Below are 12,512 nucleotides of genomic sequence, written 5' to 3'. Positions count from 1 at the left end.
AACACAAATACTAATAAATACTGCAATAGATGTAACTGCTGGAAAGTTTATAACAAACACTATAATAAAGTTACAAAATAATTTCTTGCCATAAGTTTACTAATAAGTAATAAGAATATAAAAATAACTGTCGGACAAAGATGTTTTTTTTTCTAATTGCACTGTACCATCATTATCCCATGATTATTTTAAAAAGTGTTCACCTAATTTGACTTGATCACGCCTGAGAAACAGTTTGATATATTTAATTAAGTATTGAAATCTCAATCACATGGCAATTATGGAACATGTAGCATTTTTACTTCATGTATATTGTTTTTGTGACAAGTCTGAACAACACAATAGGTCCAAATATGTCTGAGAAATGTTTGATGTCGCCCACATCTATCTATGACAGACAGAATACCATCTAACATGGAGTTAGCAATATTTTTTTTTAATTATTTAACTATAAATTCTTCAAATTTTCTTTCATGTCTAAAATGAGAAACATTTTTTAAACAAGTCATGTCATGATTTGACACAGTCTCTGTTGGTTCAATATTAAACAAAACTAAAATTAGTCGGCCATTTTGAATCAGAACATGAAACAAATGCATATCAGTAATTGTATGATGATGTACAATAAAGTTTGACTGCAATCACTCAAGGCATGTCAGATATGTACATGTAGCTCTCGGATATATAACAGTATTGTAAAAAAAAAAAAAGTTTGTCAGTCAGCCATTTTGAATAAGTTTTAAAAAAACAAGATGACATGCATCCTATTATGTTGACTTATGTACCAAGTTCGAACAAAATCCGTCTATTACACGACTAAGAACAAGTTTGGGAATGAAAAAAAATGCTTGAATTTCAGAAATTGGCCACCATTCAACTATCTTGAATCAGATTATGAAAAGAATGGACGTACATACATATGTATGCAATGTCTGTGTGAAGCGTGAATGTGAACGATCCAGGCATGTTTGAGACTCAATCCACGGAGGTCAATCTGATCGGTCCAGGCATGTTTGAGACTCAATCTACGGAGGTCAATCTGATCGGTCCAGGCATGTTTGAGACTCAATCCACGGAGGTCAATCTGATCGGTCCAGGCATGTTTGAGACTCAATCCACGGAGGTCAATCTGATCGGTCCAGGCATGTTTGAGACTCAATCCACGGAGGTCAATCTGATCGGTCTAGGCATGCTTGAGACTCAATCCACAGAGGTCAATCTGATCGGTCCAGGCATGTTTGAGACTCAATCCACGGAGGTCAATCTGATCGGTCCAGACATGTTTGAGACTCAATCCACGAAGGTCAATCTGATCGGTCCAGGCATGTTTGAGACTCAATCCACAGAGGTAAATCTGATCGGTCCAGCCACGTTTGAGACTCAATCCACGAAGGTCAATCTGATCAGTCCAGGCATGTTTGAGACTCAATCCACGAAGGTCAATCTGATCGGTCCAGGCATGTTTGAGACTCAATCTACGGAGGTCAATCTACAAGTCGGGGCTAAAAATTTACATATTTTCCCCTATTGACACAACACTACATTACGAATTTGTAATATCAATATTTAACTAGTTACTGTAGTGATAAAAAATGATAAGTCTTACAAAAACAAGCAGCCTGTCGGCTGAGATAGCTCCGCTGTTAGCAATGCACATGGCAATTAAAGAACAGAAGATATCATTAGAAAATGAACAAATCTGATAGAGGTCCACATGTAGTACCTATATGTATAAAATATATCAAAGCAATTGGACTTGCGGTTTTCAACAAGAAGTCGAAAATATCATTTTTTACCAAAAATTACAAAAATATTCATCAAAATTAGAGAATTAAAGATATCATTATGAAATGAACAAATCTGAGAGAGGTCCACATGTAGTACCTATATATGTAATATCAAAGCAATTGGACTTGCGGTTTTCAACAAGAAGTCGAAAATATCACTTTTTACCAAAAATTACAAAAATATTCACCGAAATTAGAGAATTAAAGATATCATTACAAAATGAACAAATCTGAGAGAGGTCCACATGTAGTACCTATATATGTAATATCAAAGCAATTGGACTTGCGGTTTTCAACAAGAAGTCGAAAATATCACTTTTTACCAAAAATTACAAAAATATTCACCAAAATTAGAGAATTAAAGATATCATTACAAAATGAACAAATCTGAGAGAGGTCCACATGTAGTACCTATATATATAATATCAAAGCAATTGGACTTGCGGTTTTCAACAAGAAGTCGAAAATATCACTTTTTACCAAAAATTACAAAAATATTCACCAAAATTAGAGAATTGAAGATATCATTACAAAATGAACAAATCTGAGAGAGGTCGACATGTAGTACCTATATATGTAATATCAAAGCAATTGGACTTGCGGTTTTCAACAAGAAGTCGAAAATATCAGTTTTTACCAAAAATGACAAAAATATTCACCAAAATTAGAGAATTAAAGATATCATTACAAAATGAACAAATCTGAGAGAGGTCCACATGTAGTACCTATTATATATGTAATATCAAAGCAATTGCACTTGCGGTTTTCAACAAGAAGTCGAAAATATCACTTTTTACTAAAAATGACAAAAATATTCACCAAAATTAGAGAATTGAAGATATCATCACAAAATGAACAAATCTGAGAGAGGTCCACATGTAGTACCTATGTATGTAATATCAAAGCAATCGGACTTGCGGTTTTTAACAAGAAGTCAAAAATATCACTTTTTACTAAAAATGACAAAAATATTCACCAAAATTAGAGAATTGAAGATATCATCACAAAATAAACAAATCTGAGAGAGGTCCACATGTAGTACCTATATATGTAGTATCAAAGCAATTGGACTTGCGGTTTTTAACAAGAAGTCGAAAATATCACTTTTCACCAAAAAATGACAAAAATATTCACCAAAATTAGAGAATTAAAGATATCAACATGAAATGAACAAACCTAGGAGAGGTCTACCCAAGGTACATATACACCAAGTATCAAAGCATTTAGGCTTGTAGTTGTCAAGAAGAAGTCGAAAAAGTAAAACATTGACACGGACGACGACGACGACGACGGACGACGATGGACAATCACTCATATGATAAGCTCCGCTCGACAAAGTCGACAAATTTTTGGTAAAAAGTGATATTTTCGACTTCTTGTTAAAAACTGCAAGTCCGATTGCTTTGATACTATTCATATTGTTCATTTTCTAATGATATCTTCAGTTCTTTAATTGAAATGTGCATTGCTAACAGCGGAGCTATCTCAGCCGACTGGCTGCTTGTTTCATGTACATGATGACTGCTGTTTTTTTTCCCTTTAATAAAATTTTGCCTGTGCATTTTTTTCCAAAAATTCACCCCCAGATTTTTTAATGATCAATTCTTTAACATATGAAAAAATTCTTCAGGTTTGCTTGAGATTTCCTGCTCATTATCATCCCAGAGATTATACTAATCTCCATGGCAACTACCAGTAGTAATCAAGATACTATACACCTGCTGAACCGCTTCCATGTCCAACTGTGTTTTGGGGTGCACATATGTCTGAACTGGTTTTATTTTTAGAATTTGTTGCTAATTTTAGAATTTACAAAGTCAAACTCAGTATGGGGCTTTCACTCCCCCACCTTGCAGAGGTTGTAATACACTAAATTGTAATAATCAGAAAGAGCGCCAACATTGTTAATTAACATTCCAGTCTAGTACTCGGCTGTTGTTACATTATATTACAGTTTTCTGCTTATTAATGATTAATGATTAATTATCTATTGATGGGGCATGCATTGTGGCAGAATTAATTTTCTGTGATTTTTTTTTAAATATGTACTACACACACTTAAAAAAAATATGTACACTTGACAGCCTGAAAAAAAAATTCTGTTTGAAAACTCCACCCGCAAGAGTTTTAAATGGTCAACCCATTAGTAGCCTAAATGTATAATAGTGTCTAGAGATTTATTCCAACCTGTCTGGTGTACCTATATATATATATATATTTACAGAATAGCTTACACATGTGTCTGAAATTAAAAGTAGTTTCTGCCCAACCGTATATGTGCAGTTGTTAAAATGATCATTATTGTTTTTGCTATCGCTGTTTTTTGTCCACACGACTACTAGTACTAGTCAGTATTTTTAGTCCCCGTTCGGACGAAGTTCGAAAACGGGGACTTATAATTCGGTCTCCGTCTGTGCATCCGTGCGTTTGTGCATCCATCCGAAGTCGTATCTCAGAATCCCGTGGACTGATTTCGTTCATTCTTTGCATGTGCCTAGTACCTTATGTGGGACATATGCACATGCAGTGGTTTAGGTGATTTGATTCAAAATGGCCGACTGGCAGCCATCTTGTTTTTTGAAAATGTTGTATTTTGGACATTCTTTGTCAGTTGTCATTCAAACTTAGTACATAGATTATACATGTTAGGATACATGTCCATGACAATTTATTTCGCAATTGAATCAAAGATGGTCGACTGGCAGGCATCTTGTTTTTTTATGTGGTATCTTGGACGTGCTCTGTCAGTTTTCATTCAAATTTGGCACATACGTGTACTTTATACATGTTAGGATGCATGTCCATGACAATTTGTTTCAAAATCTGGTCAAGGATGGCCGATTGACAGCCATCTGACTTTTTGGCCTTACTGCTATATTTCCACAATTTATGTTCCATTTTCATTCATATCTGGCACATACATCATACATATCAGTGTGTTTCATAATCAGATCAAAGATGGCCGAATAACGGCTGTTTTTATTTTTGGCCATATTACTGCTACAAGGAACACAATCTGTTGTATACGCTACTTGGAACTCAAGTTTCAAGGACATGCTCGCGACAACCCCTCTGCTTTAATATGACGAGCACAAAGAGAACTTTTAAAAATTTTATGGGGACTGTGTCATTTTCAATGACTTGTCTATCTAAATATTTAAAAATTTTAATATTAATTTAATTTTATCTTCATGTGTCTCGCTTGTTTTTGTTCGAATTCTGGTGGCATTGACGAACCGTGCTATGACAGACGTAGAGCTGAATCTTTAATAAACACATGAAAATTTTAATATTAATATTTAATATTAAACTTGAAAATGAGTTTATATGATAAATACATCTCACACAGTTATGACAAGTATTCACTGTATTCAACTATCTGCGCAAGATTTGCAGCTTTCTGAAATTCATCCCATTCTTGATTAATTATCATCATAAGAATTACACATGTACATGTAGGAGCATACTGTAGAATACTTTATTTTCGCTATTTTTGCTGAAGGAATGATTCCGTGAAAATGAAATCTAGCGAATATACATTTTTTCCTATATTTTACATTAATCTCATCAAAAATCAGTGAAAATAAATTCCAAGCAAAACACCCAAAATACCTTTTCAGCGAAAATTAATTTCAGCGAAAATAAAGTATTCCACAGTATCACCTTTATAGGATTTATAATCACAACACGCAGGGATATGAAGCGACAGGCTCTGATATGTACCGGTACATGTTTCACTGTGACACATAGTACATGTGAACTATGTTCGCTTGTCAACCTGAGTCTCTCATCAACATTCACCGAGTATTAAATTATCAGCTCCTGCATGAAATAGACATGCTAGTACGTTGGAGAGTTCAGTTGAAAATGAGAAAAAAAAGATTTGTTTCACAAGTATATTGGGTTCAAAAAGTCGGTACAGTAACCGAAACTATAACAATATTATGGGAAATACACATACATGTGTAGTTTGGAATAATTATTTATCAAATAAAACAAGATTTACTAGTATTACATTTATTTCACATATCTTGGCAGTTTATTTACTTTTTAATACCCATTTCAACTCGTATGCAAGGGATTTTTCCACACAAAAACGCCGAATTCAACCGAATTTTGTTATCTGCTGGCTTAATATTATCCCAATGGATCGTATTTTTGTGAAAGATTGGTATTTTTGTCTTGATTTGTAGGAATCTGAAAAACGCGTTTCACAACTTGTCTCTTATTTAGCTTTATGCTGCATTCAAGATGGCAGGCCCCATATAGTAAATATCGTATTTATTTTATTATCACGGGTGCGCCAGCTGACTGTGGTACATACATGTACTCACTACTGGGTAATACCATTACCAGTATCAGGAGTCAAGTTCGTCAAAGAGTAAACATCGAAATCTAATTAAGAAATGCTGCGTTAATTCCATCAAAATTCTGCACTGATATTGCCAGTATTGGGGGTTCATAACACAATTAACATCTTGGAGAACAAGTATCGTAAATAAAGACTCCACAATGTTACTAGATATTTCTACTTGTATGTCAATGGTTTTTTCAAATGACATTATTTAACAATATATATCAAATGACTTGTATATGTTTATTTATTTATCATAATAGGCTTTCTTCATTAGTGCCGAGGACATCTATGCTGCTATGGCTATCTTCAAGACCGAACCATCTCTGGAAAATCGGTTATGGCGGGTCTGTGCTATACGTGTGGCAACGCCTCTGCTAATGGAACAGTCATATCAAGTAAGTCCTTGTGACAAATGATTTCTGACATAAACAACGTCTAAAAAAAGATGTGCATTACACTCTGGCCATCAGCATTTTCAATGTACTGAACAGTTCGATAATTTCAACTTTATTTTTCTCATTTTAACGCAGAACTGGACTCAAGAAAAAGTGAAAATGCATTTAGAGAAATCTCACCTACCACTTTTACATGAAATGAACTATGTTTTTGAACTTGACGATACAATGGATGATGTGTTACTGATCTACGGCACGGCGTACAATGCTCACACCCGGGAAGAATTTCGTGGACCGTGCATAATAATGCGAACTGTCCGCAAGTTGATCTTTCCAAGGAACCAGGAACAAGAGCCACGTCTCCTCGTCGTTTATAATTCAGAACACGTGCAACCGCAGCTCGATGCCAAAATGTCCCTCCTAAACATGGACGCCTCAAGGATGAGCATCCACAACAGCAGCAATCACTCGCACCATGTAATACACAAGCATAATCGGGCAGTGGTGAAAAGCGAACAGAGGCCAGCACAAGCTCATAGCGAAATCATTGATATAACGAAGCACATACCACCACCGCCTGGTCAACTGTCGCCATTGAGTCGACCTTACAATCCAGACGATGAAAAACATGTTGTAGATCCACATGTACCAACAGGTGCTGAGGCAGTTTGAATTTATGAAAAAATTACAAATACAATAAAACGAAGTTGAAAAAAAATTGTAGTTTTTATTTTGACGATATTATGTCCCACAAGTAAAACACTCAGGGGGGGGGGGGTGAACATGTATTTGTTATTCCCATATAACACATACCTTCAAAACTACATTTGTTACTAAAATGTGAAAATATAGCACACAAGGAATGGGGGGTGGGTGAATGTCCCAATATCAAAATCACAAAAATACAGAGTACAAACACGTATACCGGTACATAAGACCCATTTCCCTAGTATTCCTGGACCAATTAGGATTAAAAAACAAAATTATCACATCATTAATAGACAAGACACAAAGTTTTTTTAATCTCATCCTCATGCGGCTTGTGAATTTATTTATTAAAATTATACATGCAAGTGAAGTGTACCCCATACTGTAGAGTTAAGAAATATTATAAGTGTATACTGTAAAACATGTCTTTTTAGCTAGCATATCATTTTAGCTAATATGTATTTTTGCTAATTCAAGATGTCGCTAATTTAGAATAAAGTATATTCTCAAAATGAGATTGTTGGCATTTTAGCTTAAAATTAAGATTGTTAATTCATTAATGAGTATTGAGTCAAAATCGCTAAAAAGACATGTAGCTATCTATTTCAATGTGTTTTTACAGTATTTCAACACAACACTTGTGAGACATATGTCAAAGATGAAAACTAATGCGAATCACAGTATAGAATATTTCTCAATAAGATAATATGAGATTTTTATTACCTAGGTAATCACTAACTATTACAAAACACAAATACTAATACTGCAATAGATGTAACTGCTGGAAAGTTTATAACAAACACTATAATAAAGTTACAAAATAATTTCTTGCCATAAGTTTACTAATAAGTAATAAGAATATAAAATTAACTGTCGGACAAAGATGTTTTTTTTTCTAATTGCACTGTACCATCATTATCCCATGATTATCTTAAAAAGTGTTCACCTAATTTGACTTGATCACGCCTGAGAAACAGTTTGATATATTTAATTAAGTATTGAAATCTCAATCACATGGCAATTATGGAACATGTAGCATTTTTACTTCATGTATATTGTTTTTGTGACAAGTCTGAACAACACAATAGGTCCAAATATGTCTGAGAAATGTTTGATGTCGCCCACATCTATCTATGACAGACAGAATACCATCTAACATGGAGTTAGCAATATTTTTTTTTAATTGTTTAACTATAAATTCTTCAAATTTTCTTTCATGTCTAAAATGAGAAACATTTTTTAAACAAGTCATGTCATGATTTGACACAGTCTCTGTTGGTTCAATATTAAACAAAACTAAAATTAGTCGGCCATTTTGAATCAGAACATGAAACAAATGCATATCAGTAATTGTATGATGATGTACAATAAAGTTTGACTGCAATCACTCAAGGCATGTCAGATATGTACATGTAGCTCTCGGATATATAACAGTGTTGTAAAAAAAAAAAAAGTTTGTCAGTCAGCCATTTTGAATAAGTTTTAAAAAAACAAGACATGAAATGTCACAGTCCCCGTTATTTGATTATAAAGTAGTACAAGGAACATCTGCAAACAGGTGAATGAATATGTACTCTATGTGGGTACAACTCATCATAAAGTGATTTCCCATAATCTAGTTTTGTACTGACAACTAAAAACTTCCACTGACCCATGTTCAGAATCTCAGAGTACACAAGTGCAACAAAACTATTTGTCATACATGTATACTTGCCCAAGAAACTGCATTCATAAATCTGAGTGAACCTTGATGTACCGGTACATGACTTCTTTGTTAATCAGGTCTTAGTATATTACCAGGACCTGGGTTTGTTTCAACATCACCACTGGGCATCAGAATCATTCTCATGTTGTCAAATACAATTTTTTATTAATACAGTAAGGTTTATTATTTAAAATGTATTCATTGTACATAGAACAACATCTGTTAATTTAAACAATTGTAAAAGCTATGTTTTCAGAGCAAGTACATGTAATAATTAAGGAAGCCAGTAAAGGTTGGTCTGCTCATAACCTTCAATGGAGAAGTAACAATAATTGTTTGAAGTCTTTTTAGTGCAGTGATATTATTGCATTTCATCATTATTAATGGGTATAAAATACTGTAAACCATTTAATTTTCACTTCTAGATATATTCAGGATTCTATGAAATTTCAATAAAGTCCCTGACACTCCATGTTGTAGGGACCCAGAAAAAATTGCCTTGCAAAATTAAAGCAGTTCACAGCACCACTGTAAAAAAAAAAAAGTTTAAAATGAGTATTGTTAAAGATATACACATGTGGGTTCATAAGACATATGTACCAATCTGAGCGGTTCTAGAGATTAGTATCACAAGATTTTACTCTCTGTGATTCAATATCAGCCCTATGTATAACGCTGTGTTGATCAGGCGAACTAATTGACAATGGCCCTACAGGTATCGCTATGCAATCACAGTAGTTTTGTATTCTTCTTGCATTTCGACCATGGAAAAATATGTGTTTTTGAGAGTGGCCGAATTATTAGAAGAAAAACAGAAACTATTTTTTTTTAGTATAAATTCTAGTAACTGAAATGCAGGATTGGTAAAGAACAAGACAATAAGCAAGATTGATAAACCTTCAGCGAGCACTCCTGAAATTTCAGATCATTGGTACCATGTTTTTGGATACATTCAATAAAATTGGGTTATTTATTTGATGTAACGAAACATGCATTCACAGCAGACGGAAATTCGTTTGAGATGTTACTGGATTTTTGTATTCAGTTTTCCATTTCAACCACCATCATCACTTAGTATAAAGCTGAGATCATGCATAAATGCACAGTGTAGTGCCACCAGAAAACCAATTGCTTGAGAATATTTTGCACCATTACACCATTTCAAATATTATATTAATTCACAGACAACAAAATAAAGATTTCAATAACATATAAGTTTTCCCACAGTTGATGATTGTATGGCAATTACATGGCTTCACCAGTTTTACTCTGGAAGAAGTTGGAAACAGATAACAGGAAGGGGCTACATGGATACATCTTTTTTTTTTGAATTTGAATCAAGCATAATTTTTAAATTTTTTTTTTTTTTACAAATGTCTATTTCAGGGCAACAGAAACAAAAACAATAAATGTGTAGGTAGGCATTTTAACAATTGCACAATTAATATTGGATGAAAACGTCATTACCGATATAAATCATAATTCTGTTCAAATTAAAAATAAGATCACATTTAATTTAGTCAGTTTTCATAATTAAATACATAATAATATGTACTTATAAATTTGAATAAGGTTCAACGCCTTTTTCATTTAGTGCCAGTTTATACACCATAAAACTTCTGGTTTAGGTGTCACACTCAAAGAGTGAAAGGCCTTTGGTTTGGCATCGCGAAATGTTGGAATTGAATCCCCCCAAAAATTCAGTAAAGTTTACGAAAAGTAAAGTATTTTCTAAAAGAAGTTTCGAATAAATACAAACACGAATACATTGCTTAGTTGTTACATGGAGGGGTTTATAGTTCCATGGTTGTTAGTACCGGTAGCAAATGATCACGGTAGCACAATCTGGTCATTCTGTGTTTCGCAAGTGAATAACTTACTTGTTTTCGAAGTATTGCAATTGTTTATTATTATTCAGTAATGATTATAATACGCACAAAAAAATAATTCGTTGAATTGTTATGAATTGGAAGTAATATTCAACTTAGTTTCATCGTAAACGAATGATTTCGGTCGAATGTAAATGCGATGCGATATCCGCCATGTTATTTCAGTACACGTGGTCATTTAAATATGTTAATGACGGCTCAGTGACCTCGTGGTGAACGCAACAGGGGATTCACCGATGTTTAGCAAGATCTTTATGCTTTGATTTTGACGGGGAAAACGGCACGATTTTTTTTAAATCGAAAAATTAGTTGTTTTCAAAAAATAAACTGAGCATTCAAAGAATAATTTAACATTGTTCACAGAAATAACAGCCCATTGTCGAAACGAAGCTTACCCATTCATGCTATTCACAATAAACATGATACTCTTGAATATGTGTCAATGACTACGATAAAATATAAATTAGACTCTTTTAGGCATCAGGAGTGAATGAAATATCCAAAACATTAAAAAAAAAACTGCCGAAAAAACGGGCGATTTCACGGTCCGTTCACAGACTGTGGTCCGTTGCAGACTGCTCGACCGACCGTCCATACACGTGTTGTCACTGTACATCCGCCATGTTGAATCGCACAAGATCGCCAAAATCTTCATTGCAACTAACAGTTCAATGCTCACAACATAAAAAATACGAATATAATCATAGGCAACCTGCTATTATATCATGAATAAATTGATCGACACAGGGAAATCCCCCCCCCCCCCCCGAGTTGTGAATATTTCGGAAATCGCTACACAAGCAAAAGACCGGAAAACGATTTACCGATACTTGAAAACTATGTCCTCGTGAATTAATCGTTCGTGTACAATAATTTGACAGGGTATACAATTCACAAACTAGTTTCGTAGATTAGAGACAATTGTTTGCTTTTTTTGGTTTTTCACAAGAATATAAAGCTGGCAATCATCATAATATTCACGTCCGTACGTCACGAAATGTACACCAATCGTACCCCAATAAACTGGAAAACTTACCTTTGCAAACACGTCTCTTATGCCGCCTTCTTGAAGTTCTTGAAATCAAATAAAGTTACTAGTTCTTCTAGTAACGAGTGAATGAGACCACTGAGCCGAACAGAATACATGTATAAACAGTACTATAATAAATTGCACGCAATGGAGAAATCACGTGCCGTAATAACAGCAGCCTTACTCACAGATCTAATCTACTGTAAAATATTTTATTTCAGCTGGAATTATCATTCGCTGAAAAGACTTTCTGGGTGTTTTGTATTGAATTTATTTTCATTGATTTTTGACAAGTTGACTGTAAAATATAAGAAAAGGGTATATTCGCTGGATTTTATTTTAACTGAAACATTCCTTCAGCGAAAATAGCAAAAAAATGTTGCAAGCAAAAATAAAGTATTTTACAGTAATTAATTTATTCTGAGCATGCGCAGACGTTTTGTCAATGTTGCCGGGAGAGGCAATTTTTGATAAAATCATGAAAAAGACCCACTTGGGATTTTCAGATCTGGAAAAAAAATTACGTGCATACTCGGAGGGGACATGTTCATCAACCTGCCAAGTTTCACTGATATCTGCTGTAGAATTTCTGAGAAAATGTTGGAGACGGAATTATGGACATAACCTGAATTATTAGTCCC

The 12,512-nt window shown here is 34.0% G+C and overlaps 1 long non-coding RNA gene across 1 annotated transcript; it reads right to left on the bottom strand.

The window, feature by feature from the left end:
* Nucleotides 1–7,242: 7,242 nt before the first annotated feature.
* On the bottom strand, nucleotides 7,243–12,053 carry LOC146750398 (uncharacterized). The gene is made up of 2 exons (XR_014929601.1): nucleotides 11,878–12,053; nucleotides 7,243–9,480 (listed from the first exon to the last, which is right to left on the bottom strand). It is a non-coding gene; the product is annotated as an uncharacterized LOC146750398 (long non-coding RNA).
* Between the last annotated feature and the right edge of the window lie 459 nt (nucleotides 12,054–12,512).

Source organism: Saccoglossus kowalevskii, chromosome 1, assembly GCF_978046115.1.
Source record: "Saccoglossus kowalevskii chromosome 1, keSacKowa6.1, whole genome shotgun sequence".
Taxonomy (NCBI): Eukaryota; Metazoa; Hemichordata; class Enteropneusta; family Harrimaniidae; genus Saccoglossus; species Saccoglossus kowalevskii.
This window is presented reverse-complemented; position numbering and strand designations above follow the sequence as displayed.